This window comes from Lonchura striata, chromosome 4 (assembly GCF_046129695.1).
Source record: "Lonchura striata isolate bLonStr1 chromosome 4, bLonStr1.mat, whole genome shotgun sequence".
In the NCBI taxonomy this organism is placed as follows: domain Eukaryota; kingdom Metazoa; phylum Chordata; class Aves; order Passeriformes; family Estrildidae; genus Lonchura; species Lonchura striata.
Genome location: NC_134606.1, coordinates 19,173,112 through 19,197,078, shown reverse-complemented (window position 1 = coordinate 19,197,078; position 23,967 = coordinate 19,173,112). Strand labels below are relative to the sequence as shown.

General features: G+C 35.6%; 1 long non-coding RNA gene across 1 annotated transcript in view; it reads right to left on the bottom strand.

The window, feature by feature from the left end:
- LOC110484012 (uncharacterized) overlaps positions 1 to 21,583 on the bottom strand; it is a 37,693-nt gene extending 16,110 nt beyond the window's left edge. Inside the window, exon 1 of the long non-coding RNA XR_013339799.1 lies at positions 21,470 to 21,583. This is a non-coding gene — a long non-coding RNA (uncharacterized LOC110484012). The remainder of the gene's footprint in view (positions 1 to 21,469) is intronic.
- Positions 21,584 to 23,967: the final 2,384 nt, after the last annotated feature.

The window sequence follows — 23,967 nt, the reverse complement described above, 5'->3', positions numbered from 1 at the left end:
TCAGATAGGGTGTTTTTGCTGACAGCAGCTGTTTCCAGTGTGTAGTAGCTCCATATAAAGGAATAACTCAGGCCTGAGGGAATTAAGTAGATGAGTAGATTTTAATAATGCTGTGCACAGCCTTAAAAATAATTGAATTGTTTAAATATGTACACAGCTTTGATATTTAGCAAAGGGTCCAAATATTTCCATGGCTAATGTTATACAACATCCTACAGGAGATTTTGGTGATCTAAATTTCCCTCTAGATCCCTAAATCACTTAAATGGGAATTGTCCATGTTTACACAACCTAATCAACTAGATAGTAGTTCAGAGCACGTCTAAGCCAAAGCTCACTACATGCAGAAGAAAAGGGAATAGGCCCCCATCTGGGCTTAAAACTAAATGAGACTGAGATTCACAGTCCAATTATGCTCCATTATTTACAAACCAGTCTTGAAGGCAGCAAGAAAACCTTTTATGAAATTAATTTTTATTTTCTTACTTATTTCATTGTAACTTTAGGTGTTCCTCCAGGATGTAAATAATGTCTATCCTAGTCTCCCATCAGTTTCAGAGGGGTCTCAAAACAACTCAAAAACCTCAGGAAAATGTTCTGTCCACAAAATCGTGGTCTATTTGAACAGCAGCAACTCACATGACAGGGACATCTTTCTTACTCTGTATAGCTAAAACTGTACCACCAGTTAGAAAGGATTTATAAGGATATCTAAAGCAGAAAGGCTACATAAGGATATATAAGCCAAGCAGTCAGCAGATGTGCAAGAGAAAATTCAATATAGCCAGACATTAAGCTGTTCTCAGACAGGAAGGGGGAACAAGGTTCTATTGTCCTCTTGGGGATGGCTTATTTATCTTTCTGCATTAAGAATCAGTAAATAAAATCACAAGTGGTCAAGAATTCAGGATTCTTTGTCCTCCGGGAATATCAAACACTCAGTGTAGAAAGTTTCTAATTTTACAACTCCATTTTATGTCCAAAAGATAGGCCTCTGGAGCTTTGTTGGACTACAGCTGCATTAGCAAACTGATCTTGGACACCAGCTGTAGGGCTTTATTTACTCTATGGACAAATGTGTGTACGGACAAATAGCATCTTCTGAAAAATGCTGGTGAAATGCTCAGGGAAGAGCATGGACAGAGGACAGTTCCTAGAAGAGAGAATTTTCCCAGCATGCATAATGGCAACCCAGTTTCAGAGAGTGATTTGGACAGCATTTATTGAGATTATTATAACCTGAGTCATATAAGTTTTATGGAGGGAAAGGAGTTCTGTGTCGTCACTTTCTATGTCAAAGTGCATAAAGCAAGTTTGTGGAGGTAGTGGTATTGCACATAGTCATCTATTTTTCACATTAATTATCCTTCAGTTACATGAGTGTCTCAAAAGTACCTAGCATTGTGTCTAAAAAGTATATTTATGAGTCTACAATTAATAACACTTCTTCAGCAGGAATGAGAAGAATTTTATACACTGTGTTATAAAGTATCTGTGATTTGAAAGTATTCATGAATTATGGCCTTAATCTCAAAATATTTTTAAATAGTATGTCCAATAAGTTTTCCTAGTATGCACATTTTTATACATATTATACAGATAATAAATTCAGCTTGATATTTTCTGCTACTGTTTTGAAAATACAAGTATCATGCAGGTCATGATCTCCGGGTTTAATCAGGTGACCATACTGAAAACATTTTATAAAAAGATGTAGATAAATAAAACGAGGTCAAAACACTAACTCATTTTCCAGAGGAGAAATGTCCTCTGTGTAATTTTTGCTTGCAAGGCACTAAGGTTAGAATAACTTTTACACAAAGGAGTTACAACAGAAGACTACAATATGGAAAAAAGATCTTACAAACGTGATATACAATTCTAAGGAGAAAAATCTAAATTGCTTGTAATTTGGCTATCTGGAAATGTTAGCAGATGATTTATCTTTTTGTTGCAGCTGGAATCAACTGTGAAGGTAAATTGCTGAAGAAGCAGTTTACTAACCTAGTTTATTCCCATTAGACAACACTGCCATATAATGAGTAATGGGAAAACAACTATCATTTTTTATGCATGATGTATCCATTTATATAGCCTATGCAGAACGAAAAATATATATCTGCATCTATGAATACTGTACAGCCAATTCTATTTCAATCTATATTAAAGCTCCTATGTTTAAAATAAGTATTACTGGTAGTTTTTATAGTAAATCCTTGAAATATGGTCTAAATTTACTAAATCTCACATTAAAATACCATCTTTAAAAATTAAATTTCATGCTTTCTTTGTTGGAGAAGTCTTAAGTAAACACTTCATCAAGCAGAATATTACAAATTTTTCTATTAAGTTATCAAGTGAAAAAAGGAACAGCAGAAAGCTCAGAATGAACTGTCCCTTAGAGCAACCTGGCTTTTGCAGTTGTTCAAAAGTTTGAGGACTTTCTAAACTAGAAAGTGTGCCTCTGCCTTACTTACTAGCTACATGTGTACTATACTCCCTAAATCTGTCTAATTTTTTTCTAATATAATTTACTTTTGATAGTCACAATATCCCAGCACAATGAGCTCTAAAATTTCAACACAATGAGCTCTAAAATTTCAACACTAGAGACAAATTGTACAAAAATGTGCACAACTTATTAAATAGAAAGAATTTTTTTTTTTTTTTTAGAAGTACAAGAACTGTCCAGAAGGTCTACACAAGGTGCACATGTTCACTTTCCATGATAAAGGACGGGATGCTCAGACAAGACCTGGGAAAGGAAAGCAGAACAGAGAGACCAGCAATAAATATTTAAATCTAAAGGGTGATCTGGAAAAAGAGAAAATCTTGTAGGATGATTCAAAAGCTTTACTTGCATTTAAAGAGACTTGTTGAGCCAGTCTGTCAAGCAGGCTGTCTAAATGTCCTTGTCATAATTCCAGCCTGGAGGCTGGAATATCGCCCACAGGGCATGTGTTTGCACCTCTTACCTCCCCCCAGGCTCTTACACAAGAGAGTTATGTAAAGATATGAGGGAAAGCCTGTTTATGCTTCTTTTCATACCATTCTTTTTCACAAGTGAGAATATTTTGTTACACAAGATAGAGTTACAGAGCTGGGTGATAGAAGGATGAGGAATGTAACAGCAAAATATGGGCAGTTGAGAATGGTTCAGCTGAGATCCAATAAATGCAGGCAATGAATAGAGTACATGTCAGAAGGCTGCCAAAAATGGCAGAATTTTAGAGCAGAAAGGTCTGTCTCACACAATCTGCCTAGGGGACATGTCAAGCAGGAAAAAAATTGTGAAGGAAGGGGCAGTGTGATAAGTACACGTGGCTTCTTCTGTTCTAAAATAGAATGGTGTTCCCTGAGAGATAAATGCATTATTCAGAAGCCATTTCAGGTCTTGGCCAAGGCTGGACTTGAGGATGCTTATAGAAGTCTGCATACAGAAGTAACCATTTTATTGTTAGTTGCTTGCATTTACAAAATGCATTAATGGCAGTTAGGGAGGTTTCTCAGCATTGCTAATTTTAGTGGCATTTTTTTGAGCTATCATTTACTTGAGCCATTTTAGTGAGGGTATGGGAAGGTGTTGACGCAAAGGGTAGAAAAAAACCTTTTTCATCCCTGCATGTAGAGAAGGCAAAAGAAAACTGAAATTGGAGACTGAATCAGGAAATACCAATGCACTATGCTACCTCTTCATTTGGTTTTCAAGACAAAAAGAAACTGAGATGCAGATCCTGAGATGCAATTGAAATAGAAAAGCATTGTGGCTTACAATGATAAGCTTAATTGTAGACAATAGGATACATAAAGTGAAGATGTAAAGCAGATGGTGAGAAATGTTCAGTGGGGAGGTCAAATTTTTGTGGATACTAACATTTTAGGGTGTGTTAGTATTTAATGTGCACGTTAAGAAATATACATGTTAAGCTAAGTAGTAGAGCTATACATTTAGTATAAGGAAAAATATTTTGCACACTGTGTAAAATCCACGATGTTGAAAGTTTAGTTCAGTCTTCTGAACTGTACAGCTCTTGTTTCTTCTAGATATTTTGCACTTTATCTCAAGCTTTCTTCAGCTTGTTTACTGAATTTTCAGTCTGCTTGCTCAGGAGATTCTTAAGCCAGAGCAAGCAGACTAAAAATTCTGTAAATAAACTGAAGAAAATGCAAGATAAGGGCTAGTGTATTCAAAAATAAAGACAAGCTGCAAATACCTTGGCAAGGAATTAACTCTTCACAATATCTACACACATGCGCAATATGCTATGGGCATATGTGCTTCCATCACGTGCATTAAGCAGATTTTATACACAGTGGCAGGTGTGGTTTGTCCTACATACTATGCATAGCAGTGCATCAGCCACTCACTGTTTCCCATTTAATTAATTAGGAAAGACATAAGTAAACTGCTGACAAAGACAAATATCACACTCAGACTTAGTGGCCTGCCACTGTATTTAATTAATTTAAAAATAATACAACTAGCTGAGAAGGGAGAGCAAAATCTGTGTAATTTTGAACCCATTTATTCTCATATATGTACAAACATGATAATATCCTCATAAAATCAGATTAAGAAAATACAGATAGAGTTGTAGAGGAATACATTTAAAATGCTCTGTTACTGTTCTTTTAGAAGGTTCATTCACTGAAATTGGCTTTTGTGAGGTCTTAAGCTCTCTCATGCACTGCTTTCAATTCTCCCTTCATCTGTAAAAACAAGCCACATAGTGGTTTAATTTACTGTTGATCACTGGGGATAAAAAAAGGGATGCGAAATTTAAATGACATTCACACACAAAGTTAATAGCTTTTATCACTCTCAGAAGGCAAGTGTAGAGGAAGTATTACTTCATATAATATACGACCTGGTTTCAGCTTTATTGTCTTTAATAGTTAAAGCACTGCTGCAAATGTGCACGTACTTAAGATATAGAGTTGTCTTACCAAGGTGACAGCAGTGGATCTTACAGTGTACTGGATTTTACTTTTATCACAGAGTTATTTAGTACTTTGCATTCATAGATTTCAAACTCCTGAGCTGAATGACTTACCAACATAACATTCAGCAAGGGAAAAGTGCAGAAAGGCTGGGAATGAGGCTGAGTTAAGAGTCTTAGACATTGAAAGTCTCACAAAAGGTAAGGACTGATATCCAGAGTCCCAGTCTAGTGCACGTACTTACACAATGCTACTTTCAAGGGAAAAAGGAAAACAAAAAAAAAAGCAAGCTGAAGTAACAGACAGATGTGACATAAAAAAAGCCCTTCACATTTCTATCACAACCTGATTGATAACACAAAAAAAAGGGGGTTTTTTTACATTTAAATTCTTATCAAGGTAAAACCTGGGCAACTACTTGTCAGAGTTCATGAACAGTGCAAGAAGTTGCACAGGTGAAAGACCCATGCAAGAGTACAGTTATCTCCATCATTAGAGCACTCTTTTCTATGAGTTAAGAGGACTTGAAATCCCTCTGATGAATTGGTCAGGAGTTTGGCTTTGGCCAGCTCCAGAAAGAAGATAAGGAAAAGTTACTCATAAAATCTAGCTGTTATCTGTTACTTACAATGGGTCTTAATTAGAAAAGGTATTTAATTTTTAATCTAACAAGGAAATAAAGTCTAGCAGAGTAATTTTGCTCAGTTAATAGATTTCTGCTTTCTAATTTTCTTTTTTGGTATAACCCCATGAGAAAAAACAGTAACAGCTATGAAAATATGAAAATCATTTTTTTAAATACATGTGCAGTAGCTTCTTATATTAATATATTTTACTTATAAAGTGAACTATCTAGTATCTGCCAGCATAAATTCTGTGTATGTATTCATAGTTACTCCTGCTTATGGTACTAATTTTTTTACTTCTCTTGTGTGCTCCAGAAGGTAGATTTTGCCTTTAGATTGAACATTTTACTCAGCTTCACTGAGCTGTAAATATAAGTCTGCAGCCAAACTAATTTGATTTCAAGGAGGTTTTTCCCTTGTCATCATCTCAGGATAGAAGATGTAATTAATACAATGAGACCATGGTAGATATCCAGTAATGCTGTTACCAACTGGCTAGGTCAGCAGGATGTTTTCAGCATTTTTGTGGCACAGCAAACATGAGAGAGATCCCCTTCTGTCAGACCAAATCAGCTGCATAAATGCAAAGAACAGCAACAGGAACACACAAAGCACCAGCAGAGTTAATGCTACTATCAATATGCTTTTCAGTTTTCTCATCAAACTACACACAGTTCCCTCCATATACAAAAAAAAAAAAAAAAAAAAAAAAAATTCCCTGTTTTCATTTATTACTGTGGGAAATAAAAAATAATTTTCCCACTGATACCTTCCTCTAGTTAAAAAAAAAAAACCTCTTAGGGAAGGTTGAGTAGTAGGATATCCTCATTAATACCAGCTGAATCAATTAAAATACAGGGAATATCAGATGTAGTAATGACAATGTGTGAATAGCAAATATAGAGTTAATTGTTATTTACACCAAATAGTGCTTATTTATATATGTTTCCATAAAACAGCCTCATCAGAGTATGACCCAAAAGAATGAATTTATGCCTTCCAGCCCATCAGCACCATCTACTGTGACTTGACATAACAACAGCCTTTGCCAAAATAAGCATACATTTCAGGGTTATTTTTTTTTCTTTACATTTGTCTTTCTTGGGATTTCCCTTTTTTCCCACTTATTTCTCTAGAATAGCCTATCAAAAAAAAGGTTTTTCAGAAATTTGACATTTCTGAATTTTTTCAGAAAATGTGACTATTTCTTCCTCAGAAGAAATCAACCTGCAGACTTCAACTAGTTGAAAAATTGTAGAGTTTTGAAAATGTGTAAGGTGAAAACATATGTTCAGTTTTGCTTGCTTTTAACTGCCAAAGTGGAGGAAAATAAGGGAAAGAATAAAATAAATGAAAAAAAAATTAATTCAGCATAAACTAAGTCCCTAGAATCCATCCCTGAAAATGAACTATAGTCCTTTCATCCTGGTCAGTATTGAATGGGACAGATCTGGCTGAATTTCATGAGGTTATCACGTAGATGCCAGACTTCCAACATAATCCCCCCACACAATGCATTCATAATTTTGCTCCTAAGGCAGAGAGTTCTCTTTACAGCCTAAATACTATCAGGAAAGAGGATTAAACTATTTGATAAAGTCTAGAGATTTGCTATCTGTCATCATATCTAATTTTAGCTATATAACTTTCTCTTTTGTCTGCTCCCTTTCTTCCTTTAATTCAAAGGAAGATGAATCTGCAAATCTCTCTGCAGATTTGTGTTAGACTAATGGACTCACTGTCTTAAAAAACCTTCAGTTAAATCTCATAATTTCATTCAGATTCATTCTGGCACAATACCAATGGCTACAGTGACTGTTCTGACTCCAGAATAATGTTTGGGCAAATGAAAAGCAACAAGCTCTCTGACAGGTTTCAGTAGGGCCTGTCCCATTCTTGGTTACATAGTGCATAACATTTATGGACTCATGATGAGAAAAAGTGACACTGTGATGAAACTAAACAAAAATTAGTTATGGGGAAAACAGGATCTTACTTTTTCTCATAGAAACTGATGTAAATCCTAAATTTCCCTTTTTAATTCTCTCCAAAATGAATCCTCTAGCACAAGTGACATTGGCCCCCTCAGACAACCTTGTCAATTGGCTTATTTGTGCCATTTAAGAAAGATATGCTTACACATGCTTGCCTTCACAGGTGTAATAAATGTTATATGCTTTATTTTTAAGATATTAAATAATTTTAAACTAATTTGCCATACCTGGTACATAAGACATAGATCTAAAAAAAATATGTTGAGTAATGAGGTATAGAAAGAAATGAGGTCTTCAGCATACTGCATGTAACAGAACAGCAACCTTCCAGAAAGAAGAGAGTGAAAAACCCCTCAATTGTAAATTGACCATGTTCCTTCCTTTTCCCTCTCATCCAGGGATAAGGTGATTTCTAAAACTCTTTCCTTACTTTCTTTTAGTGATTTGAAATGACAAATTTCTAACATTATGTGACTCGTTGTTTGCCATTTTGGGTTATAGAATGACTTTCTCAGTCAGGCAGGCAAATCTAGGAGGACTCATGAAACAGAAATACATAATTACATCCTTCAAATATATGAGCAAAACAAACTAATATTTTATATGACCTCTTCATTCTCAAAAGCCATATATTTACTTTTGTTACAATCACAAAGTATTGGTGCAGGAACATTTTCTTTTCAGTACGTCCTTCACATTCTCCCCTGCAGTCTCTTTATACTTAATATATTCTTTTCTTTTAGCTTCCAACTCCTCTTTTACCTGTCCATCAACTCTCCATTCCATAGATCCAAGCATGCTTTTCAGTCTTTTTTTCTTTTTTTTTCCTAGACAAAAGGAGGTTGTGTTTTTGATTCTTTTCACTGCAGTAAGAGGAGATGGAACTTTAATGGCTTTAATAAAACTTTTCTCCTGTACTCCAATGTTAAGTTACCCTTTCCACATACTGTATTTTGCTGTGTAAAAATTATTCTCTACTAAAGGTGAAGTCTTCCTACTTCAGTAATTGATTACATTTTTAATATTCGCTAATTCATTCATATTGGATATTTTCAGTGTAGCACAGACATTAAATAACCATTATGAGGCAGGAGTTTAAATGAGCTAGTCATAATCTTGAGATTAAGGACAGTCACACAATAAAAACCCAGAACACAATAGTGCAACATTTACTCAAGCACTGACTGTTTTACATAGCTAAAAATGGCAAACATAAATGTATTCATATTACATTTATACTGAATCTCTTATAATACTGAATTTGTCATATATATTATGAATAACAGCTCAGATCATTGTCTATTTTGAAATCAGTGGACTTATTACAATACATTTAATTCAATGGATTATGTCTAATTTAAATCACTGTAGGATAATATTTTAAGCAAAACTACAGCTGGTGAGGTGGGCAGGATCTGGAAGAGGTAATGCTTTAAAAAGCATTAGCCTTTTAAAAACTGACAGGGGGTTGGATTTTCATTCAGGTGTCTCTGATGAGTTTAAACAATAAATTCTAAAAATGTTATCATGTGATGTCATGAAGGAAGAGTCCTTCAATATTTGAAAGAATCACTCGGTCAGCACTGCTTGAGCAATGAAATAAAAAAGATTTGTCAGCATTAGTTCATGGATTAAAATACCTCAGATATAATTGACAAAGGCATTTGAAGTGACAGCTAATATGTAAAAGTTTCAGACAAGAATGTTCAAAGATAACATTCAGCTTCTGTGCAAGAAATTACTAAGCAGACTAAGGACTCTTCAATCTGAAAGAAGAGATTAATTATAGCACAGACTGAAAAGAATATAGAGTATGGTGTATGAGATCTGACTTTCATGAGCTGACTGGATAGGTTGTTCCCCAGCTTGTACAATAAAATAACTATGAAGAATCAAAGAAAGGTAACAGATTCAACAATAATAACAAAAATAACAATTAAAACTAAAACTAATAATTTACACAGCAGGTAGCCTAGGAGATTGTTGTCAAAGGTTCTTTTTTTGTGATGGAAGTATATATGAGATCCAGGGAGAAAAAATCAAAGAAAAAATTCCACTGGGAAATAATAAATATTTCAAAGTCCCCTGTGTTGCAAAGTGGAAACTGAAAAATAGAAGGAAGATACTCTTTTCCAGGTATCCTCTAACAGACATTCTTGGAAAGGGTAAGGATTAAAAATAACTGTGAGAAATGAGAGACTTGAAAATGTGCTGAAAATTTGAATGTTCACAAAACTCAATATAATAACACAAGGTCTTGCATTAATCTTGGGTGTGATGCATTCCTGGTGTTATGTTCAAAGTCTGAGTCCTTTATTTCTCCCTGATGTTTCAGGGATTTTTTTTTTTTTGTCTCTTTTACTACCAGCTTTTATCTGCTGTCAAGAGATCTGTTAGGTGCAGCCAAGTTCATTAAAGCTTTCACTGCAGATAGAATTGACCCATGTGAATTACTGAAAGCCAAACACATACCCTTGTGCCCCAATCAGATTCTACATGAATGATTACCTATCTTGTAATACATGCTTTGGTTTAAAGTATTAAAGTAATTTAGTATTAATGAAAAGAGATAACTTTTTAGTAATTGATCCTGGACATGCAACCTTGGACCACTTAATACCTTATTACTGGTTTTCATAAATCAGTATTGCTGAACCTCATGTTTGAAAATGGGGCCAGTTACAATTAAATGAAACTAATTTCATATTAGCAAATATTTTAGGTGTATTTTTTGTTTTTTTTAATCTAGTGAAAGAGAATGTCTTCTTGTAGGATAAGACTTTATACATACATGTAAGCTTGTTTCGATGTTCCTGCAACTATTTAAAGTCAATTGTATTGAAATATGCCTTGCTTTTCCCAGACTCACTATGCTGTGTTTGTGACTACGAACTTGCAGAGATGTCCTTAAATGAAAGTAAAGGCATATCCCAAGATCTTTGTAGTTGTACTACAGGGCACTCACTCCAGATAGTAAAATTAACAACAAACCTACCAATTTTTCTGCCATGTCCCTGGAAAGGTTGTTCCTGTGAATGGCTGCTCTAGCTACAAAAAAAAATTCTTTCTTATGTCAAGATGAAACCTCTCCAGTGCAAATGATACCTGTTGCCCCTTGTCATCCTCATGTGGTTTTTCCACAGAGATTGCCTCCATCCTCTTTGTAGCCACCGTTTAAGTACTGGAATACTGTGAAGATAATCCCTCTTGAGCCTTTTCTTCTCCAGTCAGAAAAGGTCTAAGTTTTTCAGCCTTTCCTCACTGGGCAGATATCCAATCTTTGATCATTTTCATGGCCCTTCTTTGGATCCTATTGTTTTCTCCCTGTCGTTCTTGGATTGTGGGGACCAGCACTGCACACATTACTCCAGATGTAGCCCAACCAGCACTGAGCAGGGTGGAATGACCATGTCTGTACCTCTGCTAGCAATGCCCCAGGGTGTGATTTGCCTTTGTCACTGCAGCAGCGCTCTGCTGACTTCTGTTCAGCTCACTGTTCACCAGGACCCCCAGGTTTCTTTCAGCAAGGCTGCTCCCCAGCCACACAGAGCTCAGCCAGTACTGGGCTATTTGTCCCAGGTGCAGGACCATGAAGTTTAACCACCTCTGTTAAACTTCATGCTGCTGCTTCTAGCCCACTCTACCAGCCTGTCCAGGTCTGTAAGATGTCTGTTTCTTCAGACACATTGTCATGGATTGACACTGGCCAGATGCCAGGCACCCAGAGAAGCTTTTCACTCCTGCTGCAACTAGACAGAGGAGAGAAAATTTAATGAAGGGTTCATGGTAGAGATAAGGACAGAGAGAATTCACTCATCAAATACCATCAAGGACAAAACAGGCTTAGAGATATGAAGTGAATTTATCACTAAGAAAATCAGAGCAGAATAATGGTTCAAAACACCTTTTTACTTCCCTGTTCTTTCCAGCTCTACCACGTACCCCAGTGGTGCAAGGAGGTAGGGGATGGGAGTTCTGGTCAGTTCATCCCCTGTGGTTTCTCCCACTGCTCAGGGAGAGGAGTCGCTCCCCTGCTACACTGTGGGGTGCCTCCCAGGGAAAAGATCTCTCCATGAACTTCAGCTCAGGCCCACTCTCACGAGCAGCAGCCCCTGAGAACTGCTGCAGTGGGACCCCTCCCACAGGCAACAGCCCCCTCAAGCTGCTGCAGCGTGGGTCGCTCTTTCACAGGATGCAGTCCTTCAGGGACAGGCTGTTCCAGTCTGGAAGCAGCACTTCTCTCTCCATGGGTCTCCCACAGCCTCCTCCAGGCATCCACTTGCTCCAGCATGTGCAGGCTTCCCGTGGGCTGCGAGTGGATCTGTGCATCCCCCGTGGATCCATGGGCTGCAGGGACACAGCTCCCTCACTACAGGCTCCAGAGGAATCTTGGCTCTGGTTCCTGGAGCACCTCCTCCTGCTCCTTCTCCATTGACCTTGGTGCCTGCAGAGTTATTTCTCTCACGTTTGCACTCCAGTCTTCTCAGGCTGAAATTAAAACTGCATAACAACTTTTTGTTTGATTTCTTCTTAAATATGTGATCACAGAGCCATTACCACCATTTCTAATTGGCCCAGACTTGGCCAGCAGCACATCCATCTGTTGGAGCCATGAGGGATTAGCTCTGCCAGACATGGCAGAAGCTTCCAGGACCTCCTGACAAAATCCAATCCTGTAGCTCCCTGCTACCAAAACCAGGCCATGCAAAACCAGTACTCACATCCACCTTACCACCCAGTGTGATGTTATCAGTAAACATGGTGAGGGTGCTTCCAATCCCACCATACACATTATTTATGAAGATTCTGAACAGCATGTGGTCCTGGGGACCCACTTGTACCAGGCTGCCAGTCTGAGTAAAACCCACTCTCTGAGTGTAGCCTGACAGTCAATTTTCTACCCACCTTGCAGATTGCCTATCCAGTATCATCTCAGTTTTGCCAGGAGAAGGCTGTGTGAAACAACGGCAGATGCTTTACTGAAGTCCAGGTGAACAACATCTACAGTTCTCCTTACACTAACAGATTTTTTTTTCATTTGTACTTGGTAAATCCATCCTGGTTTTTACTAATCATCTGCTTTGTTCATTTTTCGAGTTTTTCAACAGAGGACTCACAATTATTTTTCCAGGTACTTAGATAATGCTAATGGGCCTGTATATTCCTCAGTACTGTTCTTGTAAGTGGGTAAAACTTTTGCTTTCTTACACTCATCAGTGATATCCCCTGTATAGAGTTTGGAACTAGACATTTAAGGTCCTTTCTAAACCATTCTGTAATTGTGTGATTCTATGAAATGTGCTAAAAGAAAGTTACAGCTGTTTATACAATATAAAGCACATCTATCACTAAATTATAGAATAGGAAGGAATATCATCTGTCAGTCTTTAGCTGACAAGATTATTGCACATTAGACTGCAGATTTTTGCAAGCAATATGCAGTGAGGTATAGTGAAGAGCTTCAAAGAATACCTGATAAAATTATGAAGTAATTCTAGAAACTTTCAAACCTAAGATCCTTCGCAGCAGGAAAATAATCAAAGCATGTATGCCCCCTGTAAGCCTGATCTACTGACATTCAGCTGGTTTATCGTATTCCATTTTACCACAGAATTTCAAGGTTTTAAAAGCTGTAATTAAGTGGATAATTAAAAGTATTGTGTAACTGAAAGAAACATGGGGTCTTGTGAGTATGCCAAAATTCCAGTAGAAGCTGACTTAGCTGTATTTCTGCAAAATTATTATTTACACATTTGTAGTATATAACTACTTACAGTTCAATATAGTAGTAAATACCTGCAGAAGTTACAGGCAGTGGCAATACTACTGGGTTCATGGCCAGTCAGTAATGACAAAAAATAACTTTGGTAACCATCTGAGCAAATATTTCTGTTTACTTTTGTTCACTATGCTCTAAGAATTTATTCCTCTGTCTTTTAGAAAATGAAATAAAGAGCTGCAGTGAGTAATGTACTTGTGGATACCAAGTTTTAACAGTTGAAAATACTAAAACTATGATGCACACACTGAAGCATATCTAATATAATATCACATATTTCATATAGTCTTTTTGCATTCTACATTATATTTTGCCATCACTCTACTCAAGCAATGGTGGAGAACATTGCTTGCATCACAAAAGAGAAAGCTACATAAAAAAATAAAACAACCTTCATAAAGTCTATTTCAGATACTCTTCCGCTATGAAAGAATTTATATTTTTTTTCCTAAGGAACTACAAGAAAACATTTGATAAATTTTACTATGTTTCAACTAGAACTTTATTCCCACTCATATTTTACAAAGTATTTCTATACCACATTGATTCAGGAATATATTGGGAAAAAAAACCCTGAAAGCCTTACAAAATGTGAGGCTTATGGAAAAGTTCAATTTGGGAATAAAATATTAGGGAAAAAAAAGTAAAATTTTGGGATATTAAAAGTAAAATTTTGGATGACATCTTCATTGGAAATACAAAAGTTCTACATGCTTCTGTCTGGGAAAAGAACAAACACCTAGAACCAGTCAAGTAATTGTAATTCTTAATTGCATTGTATAATTTTTTCATGTTGTTCTGCTTAGGCTTAATAGAACTCATTTAGCTGCAGCTTCAACTTCCATTCTCTAGTAAATTTAGTTTGTACCCATTAATTATGACTATCATTGAAGAAATACAAACATTAACAATGCCAAAATCCCAATACATGTATATGCACAAGCCTGGGATGTGACACTAATTGTTATGAAAGCTTTAACACAATCCTCTCTTGAACCAATGAAAATGATTAACTCAAAATATTGTTGCTGGAAAAAGACTTTATAGCTACTTTCACCAAGTGAGCAGTAGGAGACCAAATGATTTCAAAACAGGTTAAGGAGTTATAATAATTACTGAACAGCTATTATCTCACAAACTGGAAGAAACTTTCCCCAGGGTAACTTCCTTCTTACACTATGAACTTTGAAATTGGAGCTGGGCTTGAAAAAATTGGGTAAAACTAATGCAACTGATATAAGCATCAAAGTTTATTTCACTACGTTTAGATTTAAAAGAAAAAAACAGAACAGTTTACAATGGCCTACATATTTATTTTTCATTACATAAATGCAAAATAGCTGCAAGCATGCCTAACCTAAGATGGTGACAGGCAGTATTTGGTAGTGAAAAAGAAGATGAAAGGGCAAAAAAACCCCTGTGGCAGACAGTGTATTTTTATTCATATGTATTGGCATAAGAAACAGATGTTAAAAGAGGTTAATTCAATATTTATATCAACCTCCAGGATCAGCAAAACAGTAAAACTGATAGTCACTAGAATAAGTGCTTTAAAACCAGCTAAAGCCAGACTACAAAGTTTACCTTAGTCAAGACAGCACCTAGTGGTCAGATATATAGCACCAAATTCTCAGACTAGGCTTCTTAGAGTAGATGTGAGATATAAGAGGGAGAAAAGCAACAACTCTCCAGACACAGCATATATCATGTGAAAAGCCATGATATTCAAATCAATAAGAGAGAACACCAAGCAAGATGCAAGAAATCTTGCAAATTATTAAGCATTTATCTTGGAAATTTCTCCCTACACTTATTCAGTTAAACAAATTCCTAAGGATGGTGCTCATTTAGTATTATAGTGATTAGAAGTCCCTCCATGTCCATTGACAGGATGCAGGCCTCTAGTTCAGGCACAGCACTCATTGAATCATAGAACTGTTTATGTTGGAAAAGACCTTTTAGATCATCCAATCATTATTCACTGACAAGTCTGCCACTGACTCATGGCCATAATTTCCACACCTACACATCTTTCAGACACCACCAGGCATGGTGATTCCATCACTTCCTTGGGTAGCCTGGTCCAGTGCTTGACAACTCTTTTCATAAAGAAATTTTTCTTAATATCCAATCTAAATCACCTCTGGCCCAGCTTGAGGCTATCTCCTCTTGTCCTGTTTCTTGCTACTTGGGAGGAGAGACTTGAGATCCACCTCACTAACTCCTTTCAGGTAGTTATAAAAAGAAATGAGGTCTTCCCTCATCCTCCTTTACCCCAGACCACATAATGGAAAAGTGTGAGAACCCCAGCCTTGTTTTGGGGCCACATGTGGTGGTGAAATTCCTCCTCCAACCCGTGCTTCCAAAGAAAAACTCCGCAGGCTTAGCTGTTCAGTCTCAAGGCAGTTTATTGCTAGTTATCTAACAGATTATGTTCTTGGACTGCGGCTGTTTGATCAGCGGCCTGGGTAGAGGCACACACACCCCCTGACATCCTCTCTGTCTGCTGTCTTCTTCGTCTCTCTCTCCGCCCAGGGCTGCTGCTATCTTTTATAAGATATATTACGTATAACATGTTTACAATTATTCCCCAATACCTACTACCTACGTTGCCAAGTGTTTTTCTACTCTAAACCAATCTGTGAGTGCCAACATCACCAAGAACATGGAGGTAAGGAAGAAGAAGGAAGAAGGATGGGTTCAGCCCACTTTCCTCCATCTTAGAACTTCTGACCCCCATGTACAAAGTGAAAACCCCCCTGTACATGTGCTAAAACCCCCCTGTACAATACTAAAAAAATTTCCCCTCTACTTTGTAACTACTTTTACTATACTATCTAACCTTTTGTGACTGCTCGTTCCACCTCCAAAGTTGGTAATTCATTCCATGGCTCAAACTCAAAATCACAGTTGTTTTTCAGCTGTCTGCCAGGGTCTAGAATGCTTCTGACCAAGGCCTGGAACCTCTAAAAATGTCTGAGAGACATTTTGAGTTCCCACAGAAAAGAAAACATAAGTTTAAAGGACATAAACCCATGTGAAGGTAGTAGAAGGTTAGTGCTCAGTGATTTAGGTATTAGAAATGAGTCTCTCCCTGTCATATATTCAGGTAAATAAACATTGTGGCTCTCTTTCTTATTGAATGGTGAATGAAAGCCTCTCAGGCTGAAACAGTGATTAGGAAGCCAGATTCTACTTCCTAGGTTAGCAACCTAATTAAAAAGATATTATGCAAAATATAGATAGTTTTGTATTGACATTTCTAGCCATACTTCTGTGGATGGACTGAAAATTGTAAATATCATTATGCTATTATTCCTCACTTTATTATCACAACCATCCGCAAGATTGGGTCATTCTTAATTTACAAGCAGTGGGAAAGCATTTCTGTGCTTTCAAGTGAAATAGCTGGTAAACACAGGTTTCTCAGGAATTAGGAAATTATGAATATTAGGTGTTTATATAATTCTACAAGGGCCTGGTTCAGGCTCCATTAAAATTAATGGAAAGCTGTCCACAGATTTAAGAAGTGCAATGAATCACTGGGAAGTGCTGTCCTGCCTAATAAGTATTTTGATCTTCACAGTCAACACCCATTTATGTAGGTTTTTAGATATCATTGATACCAGTGCATACATACTAATTTCAGCTTGTCTAGTTAATTCTAAATGGAAAGAAAAATACAATTAAATTGCACATTCAACTTCAAATAAAAATTTTTCATTATATAATTTAATCCAATTAGCTTCAATTACTTCAGCATAGTAACTTTCAACTTACACTAAAGGATTTTTAAAAATACTTTTTCAAAGGGGATACCAGCTATCATGAAAGATACCAGGTATCTAGCCTTAGTTTTAGGTAAATAATTCATGAAGAGAAGATTTCATGGAAACAATCTGAAATGCTTCATTAACCAGAATTTGTACCCCACATACCACTCTCTAGTTCATACCTTATGACCATGCAGGCCAGTTAAAGTCCCTATGGAAGAAATTAAAGGTACTAAAGAAAATCATAGATTTAGTGAAATTCAGACAAAAAACTGCACTTTAAATAAATGCCTTGAGTGAATTGTATTTTATTGTGTGTTAAATTGACAGATGTTCAAGAATCTTATCATTTATAAATAATAACTTCTTTCCATCTTATATTCTTTCATCTGACCTCATCTGCTGGACCTGTGGTGCTAAGCTAGCTCTGTGGATCACTTCATGATGAGATACTCAGAATCAGACTGCAGTTCCATTCACCTTTTCTTGGTGGTGAAGCTGATTTAAGAAGCCATCATCCCACTCATCAGTTACAATCTGCCACCAGTTCAATTGTCCAAGTATTTCTACTTATTACCACAGTGAATCCATATAAATATATAAAGTATTTCTATATTATAATTATATTTCTATGTTTTTTACATAACTTTTATGTAAGAACATTTGTGTAGGTTTGTGTGTATATGTTAAAAAAAACATTGCATATGATTGTATACCAAGTGAAAGCCATGATCTTGGTTTAAGGAAAAAACAACAGGATGGGGAGGGAGAGGGATGTAGGGAGGAATGAACAGCCAAAATAGAGAATGTCTCTTGCTATCTGTCAGAAAGACAGAGTATGTGAAACCTTGTATGCCTCTGTATTACCTAGCTGTTGATAAACATAACTTTACAAATAACTGATATATAGGAAGAGATTTAGGGCCCAGCCCCAGGAAAGAATATACTATAGCAGGAGCAGTCACTCTCTGTCCCTTTTTAATCTTTCCCCAGTGCTGAATCTTCCTCTCATTTCCACAATATTTTTTTATATAAATTCCATGATTGTTTATTTCCCATACATTTTCCTTATATTTAACAACCCATTTTTAGGGATTTTGAGCCATTATATCTAGAATGTGTTAGCACAGCAGAACCCAAAGTAGCAGAAAAATATTTGAACCTTTTGTTAACAACCTGTAGTACCTTTACAGGACTTACCTAGCCTGTGCTACCATGCCCAAACTGTGCCAGGGAGCTGAGGTAACTCATTGGCAATACCAGTTAAGTCCAACAAACAAGGTTGTTTTTTGATCTAATGGTTACAGTAGCATATATTTTTCAACCACTTAGTCAATCCTGGTATTTTTTTGGAATAACAACAATATGATAACCTAATATTCCTCCTGGATATCTATCCATACAAATAAACCTCTTTATGGAAACACCCTACAGCTAGATCAGAACACAGTTAGATCCTCTAGTTTCAGAGTGAATGAATGGCTATTGCCTTATGGGAGGGAGAATATTTCTAATGGATAAATCAAGAACATTTTGACAGAAATGATCTGCTTGTTGCATGCAGCTGTTCCATGTAAATTTCCAGGTGAATAAAACTTGGCTGCTATTTTTGTAGACTCAGTATGATCTGTAAGGTGACAGGAAACAATATGCATACCTTTAATATGCAACAACAGATTAAATCCCCGTGAGCTTTCACAAAACATTATTGGGGCTAATGTGTTATTGTTAATGATCCCATGGCTTACCATATGTCCAGACAGTAAAGTAAGCTAATGCATTCTTTTTTTTTTTCAACTTCTATTCCTTCATAAAACAAGCTGATAACGGTATTAACACAAAAGAATGAAACTACAGAGGAGAACACAGTTTTATTCCAGGGTATCAGTATTCAGACTGCATTGTATTTGTTAGTATATACAAAAATTACTTCCTGACAGTAGCTGTTTGTATAATTTGTGATTGACCTACATGAGTATGCTAGAAGGTGACATTGGAGATTGCTCATTTCCTATAACATGGGATTAATAAATTGTCCAATACTGTGTAATATATTCAACTAAATTTTCACAAGTAGCAAGGAAAATTAAAAAAAAAAAAAAAAGCCCAAATATGCTGAATGCAAGAAAATGTGGAAAACAAACACAAACAAATATGCTCAGTAGCCACTTCACAGTAGTTTCTGGCCAATAGCAAATGTCACACAATTTTTGTTCTAGAAACAATAACTTCAGAGAAAAAGTCTAGAGACAAAATTTTACTCATTCTCATAAGTACAAAGACAGAAGAACACCCGTGTCAGTGGAATTATCCTAGAAATACCTTGGGTATGACTAAGCTCAATATCTAAGTTCAGAAAATGAAAAATGTAGAAAACATTTTTCAGAAAATGTTTTGATTACTTATTTGGTTTTGGACTTCTGTGTTCTACATTTCAGATCAAAATTTTTTTGTCCTTCCCCCTTATTTCATAAATCAGAAAGTTAGGGAATATATGTGCATGCGAACAGGCCTACAACCAGTTACATGCGTACAAAAGTTAGATGTGTATATTCCAAAGGGAAAATTGCAACTTCAGAAAAGCAATCACCACTTTCTACCTTGCAAGTCAAAATTAGAAATTTATCAGATCTGTTTTGGAAAAAATCATATTCTTTATTACAGAAGGAGATAATTTTAAAGCTAAGCAAGGAAGCCTATTTAGATTAAAATTCTGCCCAGCTCCATTCAGAGCAAACAGCTGGAAGCTTAGGCTTCAATATTGCACTGACATAAAGTCAAGAAGCTTTCCTTCAGTCAGGAATTTCTCTGACAAGGGGCACATCTTGCACTAGTTTCACAGCTGTTGGTGCCTGCTTTCCAGCTGAGATCATGGCTTAAGGTGTGAGTGTTTTTTTCTTCTGTTCCCTATCCCAGCAAAGTTAAATTGCATAGCTAGTACAAGGAACAGTCACCACAAAAGAGTAGCTACTGTCTTTCAGTTCAAATACATTAAATGTGGATGAATTTTGCATGTTAGCAGGGGGGCTATGTATGAGCTTGGGATGAGAATTCAGTTCCTAACCATCAAGAATTACAAAATATTTTTCATTAGAAGATAGACTGATCTTGAATACCAGGATTGTTTGACAAACTCCATCTTATTTTCTCAGTATTTTACTCTCTAGTGTTTTAAACAACAATTTTTATTAAAGGAGGGAAAAATAGTATAATAGGAATGAGGTAGTGTTCTCTTCTGTAGCATCCATGCATACAAGGGTTATAAGTTCATCTTCAGTCAACTACTTGTCAACCATGAAGGCAAACATTACTGTCTTCACACATTACCTAGCAAGTGATCCTACCTATTTCAAATACTGTGACAAACAACTTTTTGTTTCATATGGAGCTTTGCTTACACCTTTTTGAAGCTTTCAAGAGTTTAAAGAGATACTGTTATACAATTTTTTAAATTAAAATTTGTTAGAAAAGTAGCCCCATTCACAAATTTAATCACAATATTAATATAGCTTTAAAACTCTGTAATAATTATCTCTTTAGGAGGATTTCATCACACAGGTCCTTTATTGGGCCATCTGCTTTGTCCAATAACATTCATTATAGCCTGGGAATGCTCACGTCTTCTAAATTTATTCAAAATGCCATTATGGCTAGTACAGAGTCTTCAAGAGATGCAGAAAAATATATATAGATTAAGTAGTCAAAAAGCCTCTGTAATGAACTAAAGCACCATGAGAAATATATTGCTTCACACCTGTCGATAAGCAGTTATGCATTCCTGTGCATTCAGCTAAGTAAACTAGAAAGATCATTCCTCTTTTGCAATTAGTTATAGATCTTATTTCTTTTATTTTCTCTCCGTGTGATTAGTTTTTTATTCACACTACTGGAGTCTACATTTGTTCATTTCATGCACTGTGGAATGTCGTGGTGTCAGTGTACGCTATATTTAGTTCCCACACACATTAAATTATATATTTTGTTCTGTCGCAGAGGTGATTTATGGCCATATCTTCTTTTTCCTCTCCTTATCAGACAATATGGATAATACAGATATGTCAGTTAGTTTGAATTTATTCCTGACACTCTCTTCTACAGCTTCTTGTTTTCATACCATATACCAGTGGGCAAAGTAGTAGTATACTTAATCCAAAGGTGCATGGAAGAGCTGGTTGTCATCTCAGCAGCTTTTCTCCTGTTGTTCATGCAAACTTCTTACTCACTTCAAAACTTTACTACACCTTTCTTCCATCAATGGCAGCAAATCACTCTATTTATAAATCAGATATTTTAAAAAAAAAAAAAAAAAGAGCGAGCACAACTAGAGGACTGAGCATTCAGGTTTAATATACTTACATTGCTTATCTGGAACCCAGATTGCAGAATCTTCAGCATGAAAGGCAGGGTGTAGAAAACATATTTTTCTTCCTCTTGGTACAGCTCTGGCGTAGTCTAATTTATGATAGCTGGAGATAAATTTAGAACATTTAAGCCTTTTTATATAGGTCTCTAGTGTTAGCTCACAATCTGGTTACTACTTTTCACCACTTACACAGTGAACATAATTTTGATTTATTTTTATTTCTCTTCTTCTCAGCTTTTGCAGAATGCTGATGTGTGTACTAACTTACAGATACCATCTTGAGACTGACAAAGTTATCTTTAAGTAACTTTTTAATAAATATTTCCATTAATATTTTTCTTTTGAAATCTTCATAATCATTAATCATCTTGAATATCAGCTTTAAATTCTGCATTGGATTTGGCAATGTATTTGTAGTGCTATATTATTTTTTAAATTAATGTTTATATTGTATATTTGAGTACATTTTATAAACCCACATATGTACTTTTGAAATAAAGTTTAGGTTTTGCTGATGGAATACATCCATGATCTGGACATATATAATGTGTCTTCTCCAGTTTCTTAATAGAGGTTGCAAGGCTATGTGTATAAAGATGTATTTTTTCAATAGATTTCATTGATATGTATACCACAATCTCATGTCATAATGAATGGATTAGGTTTCCTCCTCTATTTGTAGAATGTCCAAGAAAAGCAAAAGTTTTGCTATAAAATCAGAAGTTTGATTTTTTTTTTTTTTTTTTTTGCATTTAAATGGAAGTGCAGCTCCTGGTTCTACATTTTACTAAATTGCTATCAAAAAAAACAAATAAAATCACAAAAAGCTGAAAAAGGAAAGCTTTGTTTAAGACCAGAAGAAATGTCTTTGGTAATTTATCTTTTATTTCCAAGAAAATAAATATTTTATTACTCTCTAAAATTTGGTATTTCCACATTTAGGTATTCTGGAATTTTACATGGCAAAAATCTTTTTTCATTAGTGTAAGAACAGAAGCATACCTTTAATTATCTGAAATTCCAGCTGAAAAAAAAATATTATTATTTTATATTGACTTCTAGGAAATATCACAGTTATTTAAAGAAAAGCATTTCAGTCATTTCTCTTCCTATATTCTTATGAAGCTCTATCAGGAATAAAATCAAAATATATAAGATGCCATATTTTGTAACTGCAATGCTGTAGTATCTTACAGGAATATTTATGATCCTTCTAAGGGAATATGGGTCTGAAATGTCACAAAGTATGCTTTGAAATATTAATTGTCTATTTCTCGTGTTGGATTTATTCAGTTACTTTTACAGCTTTTCTTTTTTACAGAGAATGCTGTTATTTACTTTTAAAATCTGATTGTTTTGTTTACACTAAAAATATTGACTATGATCTGTGCTCAGCCCTTGATGGTGCAAAATATTTGATGCATTTCCCTTGAGCAATTATTAGTTTCTCATTAATCAATGCTTTTAAATATCCATCTCCATTATAATACTTAAGGACTTTACAGCATGAGTTGCTTTTTCCCTATCTTACAAATCTACATTTCAATTAGCTCATGCTGACAACATGCTCCGTTCCCTTCAACTTCTATAGAAAATGGAAATACTCAGAATCTCAGAAAAGATATCTAGAAAACTGTAAAATTGAGCCCAGCTTCCTATTGCTCATGGGATGCTCATGTGTAAATCACTCAGTACACCCTCTTTGTAAGCATACATTTGATTTGGCTCTTCTGGTGATAAAAGATGGGACACAAAAACTAACAGAAAAGGTGTGATGCATAGGGAAATTTGCTTCTCAAGGAGCTCTGCATGGTAACATACATGTGCATGAACATGCGTCAATATGGTGCAACCCTAGTTTTCCAGTCTGATTCCTATCATGTTTCCATTTAGATTTAGGAGCTAAATATATAGATAAATATAAAAATAGAAAATGTAAATCCTTCTTACTCTGAAAAATAATAATTTCCCCCTTTTTTTCCCTAATTTAAATACACATGGATACTTTTTAAGCCCTTCAGAATTTCCTAGAATTTCCTGAAAGACACACACTAAAAATATTTCAGGGGCAAATATAAGGGGTTTTATTACTACATAAAAAACATTAATTTCTCTGCATCTCTTTTCATTTTTTTCTGAAATCATATCATGTCTTTTCTGATTCCCTTTCTGAACACATTTTTATTCATTCAGAGGTTTTATTTCCTCCTCACCCAGAACTGTGTGTCTTGAATCTTCAACAACTTTGCAGTTCAGGAAGTAATCATTGCTTCCATTTAACACACAAAAAACAAAAATAAGAAAATGTGCTTACCTGAAGCCACCAGAGAGTGGTTCCAGGACATGAAAAGACATCTCTTACTTTGAAGTCTAACCTTCTAACTAAAAGATGATTTCTCAATTGTTTCATGATTTAGCATTAAGGGAATACATTCAAAGCCCACTAGATGATTCCAGTATCTAAATGAGCTCTAAGTGTGTCTATATTTTA